Below are 18,047 nucleotides of genomic sequence, written 5' to 3'. Positions count from 1 at the left end.
AGACACTCTTTTTTTCCTTCTTATTCTAAGGCAATTGATTGGGTTGGAAAACAGAAATAGAGAGTAATCTCCAAGCATAACGTAGCCTGTAATCTTTTTGTTTTAATGTCAGCATCAAAATGAACTAGCATTCTGGGGGCGGGCTCACAGTTTCCCAATGTTTCTTCTCTCAAGGTCATTTCTACTCCTGTACTTTCGTTGCAGCTACATGTCTGAAGGTGGGATCATACAGCTTCCTGTCTAAGTCTGAAGGAGTCAAGAGTAGAGAAGAGGAAGCCCCTACAGAGCCTGGTGTAGATGGATGCCGGTTGCTCTATTTAACACACCCTCCGCTGCGTCACACTCAAGCCTGTGATGACGACACTCATGTTGCTTTCCGATGATAGTGTCAGTTTCTTCACATGGAATTATGGGCTGGCCTTTGTTATGGGTGACCCTGTTCAGACACCCCTTGTGGGAGGGGGTGAGAAGACACAGCACCAATCAATGACTCAGGCACTGGGCATCAGTGAGTAGCAGAACATGCTGCAGACTGGTTTATTAAGGAAGCTAGACCCGCCTTTATACCCCCTTCCAAGGTCCTATTGGCTCAGGTGGCTGACTCTGCTGCATGTCCTTTCCTCATTGGTATCTCCGGGTCAGGTGTCTCTCTGTCTGCTGTCTCTGGGTTTAGAGGCAGACTTGGCTCAGGGAGGAAATGCTTGTCTCACATGCTCATGCAGGCTGGCCTGGGCTCCTGAGGCTTGGGTAGGCTGGCCGCAGTTTCTCCTACAGGCCTTCAAGGCCTGCTTAGTCAGTAGCAACTGTGACCTGATCATACCACAGCCCTGAGCTAGGGAGGCCTGTGTCCATCCATTATTACAGGAGATCTGAGCTGAAAGCCATGCAGACAGTCAAGACTTCTGTTCAGCATTCAGAATCAGACAACACATTCACCAGGAAGAGCATGGGCATGGTGGGCATCCTTCGTAGTGATACTCAAAGGCTGTTGTGTTGTAGAACTAAGTTTGGGGTGGCTTTTATTAGGTATAATTTTCTTGGCCAGAACTAACGGTTATTGTATGTATGTTATTGTGCAGTGAGGTGTGTCAAGTAGCTATTTCCTCAGAGTTGAAACATCTCCTCCTACAGAGAGGCTCCTAAAGACTTGATCAGGAAATGAAACAAGACCAAGGAATCAAACATAACTCCCAAGTCTCTGGAGGCTCCTGACACAAAATTCACAAGGCTCTGCCCTAAGTTCTCTCGGTAGTGACAGTTGCTGGGGAGATGCCTCAAGCCATGCTGGACACTTCAGGGATGCAGTTCTCATCCATGATGGGGTGACCTTTTCAGAGATGTAGCTTCCTCGGAATCATCTCTACTCTTGTAAATCACCTCCCACCCATGGGCCCACCCATCACCCCAGTAGACCCAATCATCAGTCAAGGTAGACTCTACAAATCCTTCCTCCGGTGTGTCATTGCTGCTCTGTCCAGGGGTAGAGATAGGCATTTATTCACAGTTACCAAGGAAAAGTCACACAGCAAGATAGTTCCTATTCACGGCTGCCACTGAGCTTTAGAAAGCTGTAGAGCTGCTGTACATCTCCCAAACTACCCAAGGATCAGAGCACAAGTCCACCTTCCCCATCTGCTGAGCGGGCACCACTCACTGATAGATCTGTGTTTGATCTGCTCCACCCGCTACCCTTAGAAAGCATGGTTTTTGTGTTCAGCATGGCGTCAGTCCTCCAGTGGACTCTAGGAAGGGAGTCTGGGACTCACCTGTAGCTTAGTGAGTGGCTTCTTCTGCCATCTCTCCAGTTTTCTGAATTCTGTGCTCCTTGGAGCAGGGAGTTCTAGGATGATTGGAGACGGGGGAGTGCTGTTCGTGGCATCTTCATATTCTGCATTATTAAGGCACATCTGTAGTCCATATTATAGAAAGGAATCGGCACGTATATGTTATTTCTGGCACACTGTGTGCACCCAGCTAATGGCTTGTTTGTTCTTAGTTTAACCCCTCCCAGACCAGATCGATGCCTGCAGTCTGATGCTGATGCCAGCAGACATTAAGTACATCTAGAGTTTCAAAGTGTGCCTGAGCCCAGATACCACAGAATGAGGAAGAGGGCCATGGATAATAAGGAGAGAGGTACAGCCATCACATGTCTCAGAAATGTGGCTGGCCACCTGTGTGGAGCAATGGTATTAAGCTTTGGATGTCTTTGTCTCCACCCCCTTTTCCCTGTGTAAGGCAGTCTTCCAAGGTTGCTGGTTCTCTGAATAAAGCATTACTTAGATATTCAGTTCCTGTCTTCTCACTGGCCTTTGTGGCTGCAGGGATCATAAGCTCCAGGATTCTGATGACAGGACAAGTTGATGGCCACAGGTGAGGAACTGACCTTTGCAACGTTAAGCAACAACAAATAGCCATCATAATTACTTAAGTAGCATCTGTGATTCTTTAGTATGAATTGTGAAATGATTGAGTCAAACGAGTTAATGTGTCCATCACCTTTCTTTCCTTTGAGTTAAGACACCAAATGCCACAGTTTTTACCAATGGCGAGAATTGCAGTTTTTTTTTTAAATCAGTTGTTGCCCTCACAGATTATGGGACCCCTTTCACAGATGGAGGTCTCCGTTCAGCCTGGTCCTGCTGCCCTTCAGTCCCAAACAAACACAGAGAGGCTTATATTAACTATAACTGACCAATGGCTGACGCTTCTTATTGGCTATCTCTCTCTTAATTATTAATCCATTTCTATTAATCTTTGTATCTCTACACGGTCTTGGCTTACCAGTGAAGCTGGGTCTCTCTCTTCCTTGGCAGCTACAAGGCATCTCCCTCGAGACTCTTCTCTGTGTTCCTCTTCCCAGCCTTCTCCTCGTCTGGCAACTCCACTTATCCTTCCTGCATGGCTTCTGGCCAATCAGTATTTATTCATCCACCAATAAGAGAAACATATTCATAGCATACAGGAGGACATCCCCTATCTCCCTTTGTCCTAGCTAAATTTAATTGTCAGTCATCTGAGAAGTGAGTCTTAACTGAGGAATCACTCAGATCGGATGCCAATAGGATGTCTACAGGGGATTGCTTTGATTACTATCTGATGGAGGAGGGCTCAGCCCACTGTGGGCAGCTTCATTCTCTGGGCAGATGGCTGTGGGCTTTACCAGAAAGCTAGCTAAGCATGGGTCTGAGAGTGAGCAGCAAGGAGCATCCCTCACGTTTTCTGCTGCTAGGGCTCAAACCTGGGTTCTTACACATGCTGGCTATATCCCAGGTTAAGTCTTTAACTCTCTTTGAATTGATTTTTGATATGGTATGAATGGGGCGCCAATTCTTTTTTCTTCATGTGGAGATCAGTTTTACCAACACTGTGCATGGAAGAGACTTCCTTTATGATCCTATGTTCTGAAGTCACAGTGCATTCAAAGAATCATTCACCATGATCAAGTAGGAGTCACCCCCAAGGTGGTTCAACATATGCAGACTAATAACTGGCATTCCCCATATTTGCACAACAGAGGTCAGAAGGCATGATCCTTTCAACACGATCAGATAAAATGTAAAGTATTTAACATGCTCCCATGATAAGATCAAACAAGGTTGTGAACAGCGGCTAAACATTTAATGTCTCACAAATATACACAACAATAAGCTTTTGCTAGGTCAGTGGTAAAGTGTAACCCATAGTGTGTCTGAGAAAGTTGCTCGAATGGGAAAATTGACAAAGATGTGAACATTTCTCACATTTGGTCAGCACAATGGGAAACTATATGAAAATGTAAAGTACTTTGTCTCCTTAGGCAATTTGCTGATTTTTCTCTTGATATACAGCTGACTATGAGCTTGAACTTCCGGTCCTTCTGTGTGACAGTGTTAATTGTCAGCGTGACAGAATCTCTAGAATCATCTGGATATGGACTTCTAAGCACAGATATGGGGGTTATCTTGACTACATTAGTGGATGTGGGGATACCCATTTTATCTGTAGGTAGGAGGACTCCCTGGGCAGGGTATCTTGGACTGTGTAAAATGGAGAAAGGAGCTGGGGGTTCAGTGGGCAAGCACTCATCATGGGGTACAGCACACATGCACTCATCATTCACTGCTTCCTGACTACATGAACTATGACAGCTGATTCAAGCCCCCGCTGCCCCCATTTTCCTTCCTTGATGGACTATACCTTGAACTGTCACTCACTATAAACCCTTCCTTAAGTCGGTTTCATCAGGATATTTTTATCACAGCAGTAAGAAAATAAACTAAGGCATCCTGGCCCCATCTCTTGAGTGCTAGTCTTAGAAGCCCGTGTCATCGTGCCCTGTTTATATGACTCTGGTGCTGGAACCCAGGGCTTCATGTATGCTAGGCAAGTATGATACCAACTGAGCTTATACCATTAGCTTCAAAGTCATTCTTGATTCCGGATGTGCTGCCAGAAGCCTGGGAATTAGTCTTCAACGAATCTCGCAAGTCTACCCACTTTTCGCCAAACTCTTCAAAGTGAGTTCCATTAAAGACACCATTATTTTGAGGTACAATCTTTACCCTGCAACTGGCCTTCCTGCCCCCAGGTGTCCTGCATCTCAGTCCCTCATCCACCAGTTCCCAGGGTCCTGAGCAACACTCGTAACATCCTAGCACAGAATACTTCCTGGGTAGTTGTAGCCTCTGTACCTGATATGGCCTCTTTTCAAACACAATGGACGAGCCAGCAAATGGAAGTATTTTCTGCAGAGGAGAATACTATCTACCCAGGTACATAAAGTTGGTTATTGACTTCAGATGTCAATGATTTGATAGGAAATTATTTTGCATTTTCATACTCAAACTTTAAAAGCCAGGTATTTGGGTCTAGTTTATATGGACCATGAGCTCAATGTGAATGTCGTCATTATCAGTTATGTCAAAAAGCAGAGTTATGCTTTTATTATTATCTTATCCACTGTGTAGGTGTGCCCTTCCTCGTACACAACTGCACCAGGTATTAGAGGGGGGCAAAACAGAATGACTTTGTTTTGATTTAGAAGTAAGTGCTTTGTTATTTGGGTTATTCGTGTAAGGACTAGTCATTGTTCTGTCAACAGTGGCCTACGTTCTCCAGTTGGAGCTGGTTCAAAGGTTGGGTTTTCTTAGAGTGGGGTGAGCCTTGCTTACTACATGCCGCCCAGGCCACACCGGAGTCAGGGGGCCGCCAGTAGTTGTTGCACACATGGAAAATCAGCTTCCCACACTGCAGGAGAGACGGTGAGAGCCTTCCTTGCTCGCATGATCATTTACTCCCAGTGAGTGTGCTCCTTCCTAATTCGCCCATCCACGATGCAGATGCCATTGAGCAGGCACTGGGAAGACCTCAAAACGAGCCACTCACACTAATTATAGGCTCCGCCAATGAATTCATTTAACTTTGACCCAGAGAGAGAAGTCATAGATTCCCCCAATGTGAGGTGAGTGGCAGCAGGAGGGTAGACTGCCTCGGGGGCTGTGACTTCCTTATTTATTTATTTCTTGGAGCTTTTTTGGCTGTGCAAACACAATCTTGCCAGGATTATTTTCAGGTTATTTGTCTGGAGTCGAAAGAAAAGTGACTTTGTTTATTTTGTGGATTTACATGCCATTTTTATGACCTAATCTCTTGTTAAAATGGATAAAATAGGTTGTATGAAATCAGAAAGGAAATATTGGTTTTAGCTACTTTTTAATCCAGGTAGATTAAGCAGAGGATTGTTCAAAAGGGACTGTACTGAGGTTTGAAAGAAAAACAATATAAAAAACGGGGAGAGAGAGACCGTACAGCCTTGTAAGAACAATACCAGAATGAAACAGGAGGCCAGCCATGCCTGACTCTCAGCCTAAGGGGAGGGAACAGATGTGCTAGGCTCTGCTGCAGAGGCCCTGGCTGAGGGACAGTCATATGTCACAAAGACCCCTGCATTGGCTGTCATGTGATGATCTTGCCAGTCAGGAGTCAGGTGACTCAGCCAAGTGAATTAACCTTGTAGTGTCTTAGTTTCTTAGTCGGGGTGTGCCGCCAAGTGAACTAACCTTGTAGTGTCTTAGTTTCTTAGTCGGGGCGTGGTGGGGGTGGTGCAGTCCATGGCATGTTTGTACTAAGAGCCCTGAAATTTGTTTTGTTTCCATCCAGCTCTTTGATAAGTCTAACTTTTCTTTGTCCTTGAGAATTTCATACACGTGTCCATAATGAAATATGTTCAGGTTCGCCTCCCCCATTTACATCTCCAACTTTAGTGGAAGAGCCCGATGCCTCCTCATGTTTTCTGGCGAGCCAGAACAAAAATTCAGGGTGTGGGATTGGAGGGAGCTTAATTGTGGAGGACTTGTCCGGCAAACATGTAGACCCAAGTTAAGATCCCCAGGACTCGTGTATGAGAAAGTAGACTTAGTCATGGTGCTGTACGCCTTCAGTGTCAGCAATAGTGAGGCAGATGGAGATGGGTGTGTCCCTGGAAGCTTGTGGGCCAGTTGGCAAAGTGCCAGCTTAACAAGGGACACAGTCTCAAACAAAAGGTAGGGGAACCCGAGAGCCGATGTACACGCACACTCAACACTAGAACTGGCCTCTGTGATGGCTTGTGCATGCTCAGACCCACGCCTATACTCACACCCACCATTGCATCTGCACCTACACCTGCACCTACACCCCCACGCCCACACCGTTGTCCTAGCTGGACCTGGTGATGCAGGCCTGTGGTTCCAACTCCTCCTGGAGTCTGAGGAAGAGGGCTTCATGTTAAGGCTGGTCAAGACAGCAGTGAATTCAGGGCCAGCCTGGGTAGCTTAGTGGGACCCTGGCTCCCAATCAAAGCAGCAAGGGATGGAACAAAGTGTTGGGATGCAGCCCATTGCAGAGAGACCCTTAGGTCCCATCCCTACATCGCAAAGCTCATCATTGTTCTATACTTTTCATCCATGTTCTGCCTTAGTTCACATCACCATACCGCAATGTTGAGGTGCTAGGAAGCTCTAAGGAACTTCATAACTCATCACTTTTCAGCCGGGAAATCTGAAACCCAGAGAGGCTAAGTGATTTCTCCGTGGATACACAGCACGTGAATGATGTAGCTTGAGTCCTGTAGTCTTTTCTGAAGGTTCTTTAAATGTCTGCTGGACAAAGTGTCTTGATTGCAAGAAGCACAAATCAACACTGTATGAATTAAGCAGAGAGGAAGCTCATTAGCATGATGTGGGGGAGCCGCAAAGCAACAGGAGACGTGTGAGAGCAGCAGATGCTGCCGGGCATATGAGGCCACACAGCTGGACCTGTCCGCCAGCGATGCTGACGCTTGCCGCCCTGACACACGCCAGTGTTTCTAACTCTGCGGCTTCACACAGCCACAAAGGAGGATCCAGTCCATGTGCTCAGGTTAAATCTTGGAGCTTGGCTTCAGGGAGGGAGGAATGACCCTCCCCACATCAGCTCTAGAGGGATGCATCTTTTGTGCTTGGTCTCGTTCCATTTTATATAGCATTAGGTAAATCTGTGGATATATATATATATATCTGATATTTTTAACTGGGCATTGGTATATATAGCCCAAAGGGAGAGGGGACCTATCCTGGGAGAGCAAAAGTAGAAGAGGGCCTTGTGGCATTCCCCAATAGTCACACTTTGTATATGCAGGCGCTGGCTCAGTCACCTGCTTACACCCTGTCCTCATTTGTAGGTATCAGGTCTTAGCACAAGACCTGAGGGAAGTGTGGATGGCAGCAACCAGACTGTTGTGATGACTGATCATTCTCCCAAAGTTGCAGGACTCCTAACTTCTCTTCCCAAGACAAACTATCATTTCTCTATATCTGTCTGTCTATCTATCTATCATCTATCTATCTATCTATCTATCTATCTATCTATCTATCTATCTATCCATTCATCCACCCACCCACCCACCCACCCACCCACCCACCCATCCATCCATCCATCCATCCATCCATCCATCCATCCATCCATCCATCCATCTATCCATTGGTTGCTGATGTTAAGGCTGCTCTGCATCCCGAGAAGGGCCCTGAGCATAAGCTGCAAGGTTCTCCTGTCCAGATGATGTTCTCAGTCAGATGTGGATGCATGTCTGTTCTTCTCTCATTATATCTGCCATGTCTTTTTTTCCCAACATACGTCACTAAGTTCTCATGGTTATGTAGGACCTCTGCTTGGGTTGGTCTTGTGGTTGGCTCTCAGAGTCAGTGAGGTGATGTGAATACTTCAGTAATTACCAGAAACGATGGCACCATTGTAGGAATTTCCTGTGTGATGGTTCTCAGCTTCCAGAGGACACCTGGGCTGGTCCTCATGAGTCTACGAGGCAGTGTCAGACAAAACCCGGAAAAGTAGTCTGATAGCCCCTCGTGCAGACGGCAATGAGTGTGTGTGTGTGGTGGGGAGGATCGCAGGGATACTCTGGGTGGGATCACTCGCCATCTGATTGCAGATTGCCATCTCAGTCCTTTGTCCCCCAAAGCACGGATCTGCCCCCCCCCCGCGCTTCCAGCACACACATCTGAACCAGCTGAACATTACTTTGCCTATCTGTTCTTCTCACATTTGTACACTTTCAAATTCTAGATTTGGGATGATTTTCCTTTCCACCGAGTCAAAGAGCTTTGGATGTGATGAATGAGTACACCTCCCTCCCCTCTCCCTCCTCCCCCTCTGTGTGTGTGTATGTGTGTCTCTCTGTGTGTCTGTCTCTGTGTCTCTGCCTGTCTCTCTCTCCATGGTACCTGCCCTCTGAAAGGGAAGCCAGGCTTCCACAGAGCATCCAGAAGACTCAAGGAAGGCCAGTATGTGTTCAAAACATCCTGGAACCTCTAGGAGATGCTGGAAGACCCCAGGAGCTGGGAACCTCTCTCCCACTGTGCGCACATATGTGGCAGGTCCCCACGATGGTGCTCTTCTGTTAGGAAACTCTTTGCTATTATGTATCAAGCCAGCCACACTCAGCAATTGGAGGACTGCATGAGACACATGATGGAGAGCCATGCCGTATGCTCCAGAAACCCACTCCAGACTTGCTAACTCAGCATAGGGAGATCAGATGACTCCTGAGTGAACCAAGTTTGGCAGGCTGTTGTGTTTATCTTCTTCCATGAGCTTTCAATGAAGATGTTAAGGGTTGGTACACATTCAAATTCCTTCAGACCTTTTTACTTTGATTATCGGAAAGTTTTTAATATTTATTTAAAATTACTGGCACAACTTAAGAAAATGCACATAAAAAGCAAACTTAAAAAATCCATAACAAGGCCGGGCGTTGGTGGCGCTCGCCTTTAATCCCAGCACTCGGGAGGCAGAGGCAGGCGGATCTCTGTGAGTTCGAGGCTGGGCTGGACCGACAGCCTCCAAAACAATTACAGAGAAACCCTGTCTCGTAAAACCAAAAAAAATACATAACAAATAATAATCTACATCCCCAAACTCAGCCTCACCCTTAAGTTGGTTGCTTTATATATCTTTTGTTAATCACCATTCTTTTGTGGAGTGGAGGGACACTCTGTGGTTCCCCCAAATTCACATGTGGAGTCCTAACTTTCAGTGTTGTCGTCAGGAGGTGATGAGGTCATGAAGGTAAGCGGTCTTAAGATGGGACTGGTACCTTAGAAAAGAGACCCCAAGGCCCATCTCACCCTTCTATGAGGGGTGGATGCTGAGGAGGTACCGTCCATGATCTCAGATGCTCTTACTAGACGCCAAACTGGCAGAGGCTTGATCTTAAACTTACAACTTCCAGAATATGATAAATTACTCTCTGTTGCTTCCAAGTCACCAGTGTAGTCAGTTTTTACATCAGTCTGAGAGGACCGGATGAGGAGGTGTTTTGAAAGAGCCTTATCATTTTCCCCAGTAAAGTTAAGTCCCTTCCTACACAAAATTTGCATGGCAAAGGTTAAAAAAACAGAGCATGAATACAGTAATTGAATAGGTCAATTGTTAATAATATTTTTAGCAAAGTGATTGCAGCCTTGTGCCATAGTCCATATAAGACCTTAAAGTGATGCCAGTGCCGACAGCCTTCTGCGTGCTCCCTCCAGTAACTTCCCACGGCTAATGTTCAGGCACCTGTACTGGCCTGTTCTCGGGGTTCTGACAGGATACACCCTTAGTCATAGGCACTAAGAGCACCACCTGTGCACATTCACTACATTCCCTTTTAAAAGGACCGTGTCTACTTCCATCCTTCTCTCTCTCTTTCTCTCCCTCTTTCTGTCTCTTCCCTTCTCTCTCTCCTCTACTTTCCACTCTCTCCCCCCTCTTTCCTCTCTCCTCTCTCCTGCTGCTCCTGTCGCCAGAGGCTGGTCTCCCCACTTCCCTTTCCCCTTTTCATGATCTCTTTCCCTAATAAAAAAGCCCCTCCTCTTGAACACTGTCACATGGCATCTTTCTCGTGCTGCTTTTCTTAAATTGTAACACCCACCCTGTGGTGGGACTTCAGAGACTAGACTTGCCTGTTGTGAGGGCCTACGAGTGAATAGTGCCATCTATACTCCAATGTCTCTCTTCCTTTTTGCATATCCCTGTCCTCTATGTCATTGTGGTTTCTTTCTTCATTCCTATGTGGTGTCTATTGTTTGAACATGATAGAACTTCTCTATGTGGTCTACTGTTAATGAGCCTATTGTTTTTGGATATAATAAGGCTGATGTGAAAAATCTGGTGTGTGTGTGTGTGTGTGTGTGTGTGTGTGTTGGCATGCATGTCTGTGCTTGATGTGTATCTAGGAGTGGTGGTTATCCAAGGAGAGCAGGTTCTCCAATTTTCCTTTGCATCAAAAGTTTATGGAAGTTCTGGCCACTATACATTATCGTTTTGAGATAGGTCTTGCTGTGTGCCCAGGCTGCCTTGAACTTGAAACCATCCTGTTCCTTCACTTGGGTGCTGGGATTACAGATGTGTGTCACCGTCCCCAGCTTCATCTCCTATGCAACTCTTGTCAAGTCTTCACATGACTCATTCACATCAGTCATTCATGTGAGTGTGACGTAGTATAGAACGTAATTCAAATTTGTGTATTCATGATGGGTAGTGATGGGCAGTTTGTCACGGACGTGATGAACTCTTTGAAAGATCTTTATATCTTTGGAATTATGCATATGTGTGGGTTTCTACATGTGAGTGCAGTACCCTCAGAGGCCAGAGCAAGGCATTAGATCCCCTGGAGCTGTTGTTACAGATTGTGAACTGCCTGATGTGGGTCCTGGGGACTGATCTCTTGTTCATCCTGCTCTAACTCACTGAGCTATGTCTCAGCCCTTTAATGAACTTTCCACGTAGTTCTTACTTAAGACTCCACCCTCTTCTATTTCCTGGGACTGTTATAAGATGGATATAAGCCCTTTGTGGGATTTCACAGCAAAGTCTTGACTCTCCATGCCTTGCCTCTTCCTATTGCCTCAGGCTGGGCAGAAGCTCATTCTCATGAGGTAGAACCTGTGTTTTGGCCTGGTTTTCACTTGTTTTTATACCTGTTTGAGGACTCTGCAGAGGGAAGGATTGCCCTGAGTCCATGCTTCACTCTCTGACAGTTAGGTCAACAGTCCATATGGAATTGATTGTTAGTATATGGGTGCTGGGATTACAGATGTGTGTCTTCCTCAATTGTTTGCCCTCTTTCATTCAAATAATAACCAGGCCCGACCCTGCGTAGCCTCCAAGATCCGAGGAGACCAGGCGAATTAAAGTGGCATGGCTGTAAACAAGCTGAACTCAGAGATCACAAATTGGTTGATTAGAAGGCAGTGAGACTCAAGGATCTGTATGCCTGTCCCCCACCCCAGGCCCCAGCTAACATTCCAGATACTCATAGGTAAGCCTAGCTGACTGAGCCACACCCTTCTGTGCCTCTGGTGTCACATGGAAGAGGCTGTTGTGTGATCTCAGGTTGTTCTGTAGCAATGAACTCTTCTTTTTCACCGTCGTGTTTTGGGTATCCTGTCTCTAAGGAGATGATCAACCGCATTTGCTTCCTTAAACAATGAACTTTGGGATCTTACTTTTTTTTCTCTACTCTTTGTTATTTCTCCTTTTTCTACTTTCTTTTGAATGATTTACAGTTTTTTAAAAAGTGATTTCTTGGGCTTCTAGCTCATAGCTATACATTTTTTTTCATGTGTGTGTTTGTATGTGTACATCTCCCTGTAACACCATGTTGGTGTGAATCAGGACTCTCAGAGCAGTGCATTTCACTGAATGGAGAATGGCTGCAAGCATCTGGGTGAGAACCCCCTCCTTCCCGCCTCTCCTAAGTCATACCGGGATTCCAGTATTTACTGGATCAGTATTTACTGCAGAACAGTCCACACAATCCACACACCAAGAACTGCTGGGAATGTGGCCACAGGTTTAAAATGCCATTTCTTGAGCATCTAAGCTACAGGGTGTCTGTAGGGAAACAAGAATTTGATGTTGTGTTTGATCAGAATACTATAACATAGAAAAACTCCAAAGGGAAGAAAATACCAAGTTGATTCAAGTTTATACGTATTTTGAGTCTGGTCTTATTCAGACATAATTTATAAAAACATCAGCTTTGGTGTATGATACTCAAATTTGTGTATGACTGTCAAGCCCACAGAGATAATTCTTGTACATGAAAAAATTTTTATGCAAGTGTGGGTTTCTCTATTTTTCCTTTAGTAATTTTTGTTTTGTTTTCATATATTTTAATTTGTGTTATTAGGCACATATTAAGCTAAAAATTTAACTTTCCTTATTAAGCTATACTTTTTAATCTGTTTAGAAATATCCCTTTTCTAAAAATACTTTTTGGTTTGAAGCCAATTATATCTGATAGAATTAAGCTGTATCAAATGTCTTTTGTTTAGTATTTTCAACGTGTACATTATTCAATTTTGATTTTTAAGCTTTCCATGTTCTTATATCTAAAACATATACTTGGATCCTTAAAATCTTTGCTGTTGTAATATTTACATTTTTCACATTATATAACTATTTAAATCAGGCATTTTGCTTCCTCATTTCCTATCTGTACCATCTGTTCTTTGTTCTGATATTCTCCTTTGTTTTGATCAGCTGTATTTCTCTTGTGTTTTACACCTGACCTTATTACCTTCGTAGTTACCCATACGTCTACTCTCCAGGGGTTGCTGTAGAGACTGAAACAGGTGTCCTTGGTTTAAAGGAGTGTACATTGAAATATTAGTTCAGCTTCTTCCTGGATAGTACAAGGACATTCTTACATTATGACCTCTATTTTTTTCTTGGCAATTATCCTTATATTTTGATTCTCCTTACAATTTAAATCCTGGAATAATTTTTATTTTAATGAATTCATGTTTAGTTAGAGACAACCATATGTTAACCCTTTCTGATGGTTTTCATGTCTCTGAGATTAGTTTTTCCTGTGTTGAAAGCCTCCTCTTTTCTTTATTCTTTGGTCTTGTTCTACTCATGCTGAATTTTCAAGTTCTGTTTGGTTAAAAGCACATTTATTCACCCTCATATTTAAAAGCCATTTTTGCTATGCATCCATCTGCTGTTTGACTGTATCCTGACTTCCACAGTCCTGACTATCAAGGTGGAATTTGTGTTGATATTTCCTTTTAAGGAATTTTTTTTGGTTTTTTTGAGACAGGGTTTCTCTGTACTGTTTTGGAGGCTGTCCTGGAACTCGCACTGTAGACCAGGCTGGCCTCAAACTCACAGAGACCCACCTGCCTCTGCCTCCTGAGTACTGGGATTAAAGGCGTGTTCCATCAATGCCCGGCTTAAGGAAAATGTTTACTTCATCTGAATATTTATTCTTTCCTCTTTTTTCCCTCCAGCAGTTTTAAGTTACTGTGGTAGGTGGAGTTCTAAAATGTCTCCCCATGGCCCTCAGGCCCGTGAACCTCTATTCAGTGCAGATAGTCCTGGATATTTGAGGAAGAGAAGCAGCCTTCCTGGGGTCACACCATGTTGGATCAGAGACATTCTGAAGATACAGCTGGGATTCTACACCAGGTGACATGTAAGGATGAGTTTTCTGGCCTGGCAGGTCTTGCAGCCCTTGAGCCCCAAATGATCACACTGATGCTATATTAATTATAAAGCTGTTGACAGATGACTAGGGATTCTTATTTGGCTAGCTCTGTCTCAGTTATTAACCCATTTCTATTAGCCTATGTATATCCACGTAGTCTTATCTTACCGACAAGGGTCTGGACCTCTTACCTCTTTGCAGTCTCACATGGCATCTGACTCTGCCTACATTTCCCAGAATTCTCCTCATCTAGTATCCCTGTCTATTGTTCCTGCCTGGCCAGTAGCCACCCAGTGTTTTGTTCATCAGCCAATAAGAGAAACATATACACAGAAGAACAACCCCGTCAGTGACATTGAGTAGATCAAGGGGTAGATGTCACAATGGGGCCTGACTCAGTTAAGTCAAGTGATTCCTTTGAATGTAAAGAATGCTCCCATCTTGCTTTGGAGGATCAACATATAATCTTGCCATGAACTACTACAGATGTAGGTGGTCTGTAGTGGCCTAGAGTGGTCCCTGGCCCATAGCTGTAAAAAGTTAGTCCCTTTGGACTGAATTCTGACAACACAAAAGAACTTGGAGGAAGGCCCTGGGTCACTGCTGGGTCAAAGCTTGAGTGTGACTCTGAGTGTTGAGCATAGAACCAGACAGACTCCTGCCCATGCCTCGGTTCCAAGGAATTCTGAGAAGATGTAGGCACAAAGGCTTACTTTAAGTTTGTGATAACTTGTCATATGGCACAGAAAACTAATGTTTCATATTTTTTATGGTACAGGAATGAACTGTATGTCCTTTCACATGTTAGGCAAGCACACTAACACTGAAGCCACATCCCAGCCCATGATTTTAAGTTTGTATTCTGTTTAGTTCTGTTAAGATGGTGTCTCATATAGCTCAGGCTGGCTTTGAACTCACTGTTACTTAGGATTATCTCCAACTTCTACCTTTACCTTCCACATGCTGTAATTATCAGTGTGTGCCAACATGCCCAACTTCATTTTAATTTTGCTTCCTGCTTTAAAAATCTTGAACTTGTGAACTTGTCTCCTTTGCTTTGGACATGTGCTCGGTCAAGAATATCTTCTATCCTTCCTTGTTGCCTTCCCTCATCATCTCCATTGAGTTCTTCATAGGGACTCTTGCATTTTCATGTCTGTGTCATATGCATTTATGTCCAAGCATGACTTTAAAGTGTCTCCAAGGGAAGTCTGAGATGTCCCTCAAGTTCACTTCCAACCCCTGTGTGGCTTATGCTTGAATCGTTTCCCAGCACCAAAAGCCTTCTAAAACATCTACAGAATTTGTGCCGTCTTAGTGGAACCCGTCTGTTCTGTTCCTAGCTAATTCCTCTAGCCATGCTTGGTTTAAGAGGTGGCCAGGTGCTTCAAGAGGAAGTCAATTCACTTCTCTATGTGTCCTTCATTTCTAGGATCTTCATTCTGTTACATCTACCCATTGGCTTATGCCAAAGGCTTTGGTGTATATCCTTAATGCAGTGAAGATCCCACTAGAAACCACAGGTTTCTCTTTAGCCTTGATGATTCAGTGTAAAAATTGAGAATTGTTGTGGAAGAATAATTGGTGGAAAATGTCCTAACAGACATAGATTATTTCCCCCCTCTCCTCTCTAGAGTTGTGGCTTTTATAAATTCTGGTTGTCTTCACTGACTCTGGTTTGTTTCCTGTTGTCCTCCATGAGAGCTCAGCCTGTGTCCAGAACAGGCAGGAATTCAAAACTATGTAGGAGGCATACCAAAGTGACTCTCCATTTCCCAAAGAAGCAATTCCAAGTTTTCTTAATTTCTGTTAGGAATTGATGATGGGATCAATTGGATGTAAAGAAAATATGCTTCTGGTTAGTGGGGTGAAGCACCCCGAGTTACGTAACTAGGAAGCACTTGTGGTCTACAACTGAAACATGCCCCTTATTTAGTAGTTTAATGAGTTGGAAGTATCAATACTTTGAAATCACTTTGACATGAAAGGCCTTAGTGTGGTATATAATGAAGAAAATGAAACTATGGTTCAGCAGTCGCACCGATAGTCATGTTATCCAGCCTTGGGTAATAAACGCCATATAGCCCAGTATATTATGCAGACTTCTGGGAGTGGTTCTTGGTTATGTATCTCATGTCCATCCCTTGTTTCTTGAGATCAATTACAGGTTGAGCATGGAGGTACTTACAGAGGAGTTGTGGTCACATGCATGGTCTGTAAGAGTCAGGTGAGATGGGCTTAGGACATGCTATTCACCATATTTGGTGCCAAAAGAGTTGTGCAAATCCCCAACTTCCCATTTGTGTTAAGATAATGAGAGCCCATCACTGTCAATAGCTCTGCTCTGCTCACCAGGTCCTGTCACCTTCTCACATCTCCTTTCCGTGCTCAGCACATAACCACACAGCAACACTGTTATTACTTAGGTTCTCATTGCCTGCCCCATGTATTAAAAGCCATATATAGCTTGGTGGAGTGGGAGGTCTGTTAAAACCCTGCCCTGAAGGTCCCAATGCTCAGGCCAATGTTGTATTTGCTGTCTTTGTATTCTCAGGCCTGACCTGGTCCATGGTCATAACAGGTCCTAGGTTGAATATGTACAGTGAGATGGGAACAGCATCAGTGTGTACTTGTGGCCCATGACTCAATGTGACACTGTCTTTAAAACTGGAGATTAAGGGCTGGAGAAATGATTCAGTAGTTAGGAGCATTGGATGCTTTCCCAGAGGATCCATGTTTAATACCCAGGACCCACATGACTATTTATACCTGTCTGTAACTCCAGTTCTGGGGGAATCCGACACTTCCTTCTAGCCTCTGCAGATACTACAAGCCCAGACATACATGTAGTTAAAACACCCACATACATAAAATAAACACAAGGTTGATTATTTCTTTTTTGAGTAGAAAGTTGTAACAATTAGTACCAAGCTGTCCATTTCACCCTAGAGATCTCAAGGGCGTTCCTGGGTGCAGGAGGAGAAATCATCCAGGACCACTTTAAAGTGTCTGAGCATCTGATGGCTTGAAGGGGCTTGGTCTACTCTGTGGAGGTTTTGATAGGCAAGTGAGATAAAGTGTGTTGAAACTGACATTTATCACAGGAGGCTGTGCAGTGTCCCAAAGGACCCACTGGACTGTGCCCTTCATGGTGGAAGGTGGCCCACATGCCTGGGCAGAGATTCTACAGCTCTGCTGTGTCAATCGAAAGTGTGTTTATAAGGTTCAGGAATCCAATTTTGCCTGGATTATGTCTCTGCTTTGCTTTGGAATGGAAAGCTATCTTTATCGGTCAAATAGAGGATGAAAATGGTTTAGGTCTGGATTTCAGGCCACTTCTCTGTCTAGCCAGCAAGATTGTTTCATATACTGCCTCTGTGGTGTGAGTCCCAGACACTTCAGAATGTGTGGCCCTGTTTGGTACAGAGAGAAGAGCAAAATAATTCCATCTGAGTGTGTGTCCAACAGGCACTCTGCACTGCACATCCTGTTGGATGTATTTGTTAAGAAACTTGAGCTGGGCCAGGCGTCTGCTGTGGAGGCCAGGCTGTGAGGTCTCGGGGATGCTAGAATGTTCACGCCACTCTCCTGGTTCCCAATCTTTGCCCCGGCGGCTGCTAGATTTCACACTTTTTTTGTAATAAAGGCTGTTTTTAATCACATGTTCTCGTGGTCTTTTCCTTTTTGTTTCAGTAGGGGCGGGTGATGGATGTGAGACAACAGGAGGAGTTGCCAGTTTGTGTTGCCAAGGATGGTTTGGTGGTTGCTGGGTTCTCATCCGCATTCGCCTAGAGGGCAGCACTGGAAGTCACAGGCCTGGACAGCTCTAGTTTCTTTCCGCTTATTCTTTGTGTATAACATGGGGGCCCTGTGTTTCTGACTCACATGTCTATGCTAGATATGCCAGAAAGAAGCAGGATGATTATTATTAAAGACAGAGGTGGGATGGGGCCAGCTTCCTCCTCCTCCTCCTCCTTCTTTTGACTTGAAGCATTATAGGTAAAAAATGATTCCTCCATCTTGGTTTAGAAGAGATTTTAACCAAGGCTTCAAG

Source organism: Mesocricetus auratus, unplaced genomic scaffold (assembly GCF_017639785.1).
Source record: "Mesocricetus auratus isolate SY011 unplaced genomic scaffold, BCM_Maur_2.0 Super-Scaffold_100024, whole genome shotgun sequence".
NCBI lineage: Eukaryota > Metazoa > Chordata > Mammalia > Rodentia > Cricetidae > Mesocricetus > Mesocricetus auratus.
This window is presented reverse-complemented; position numbering follows the sequence as displayed.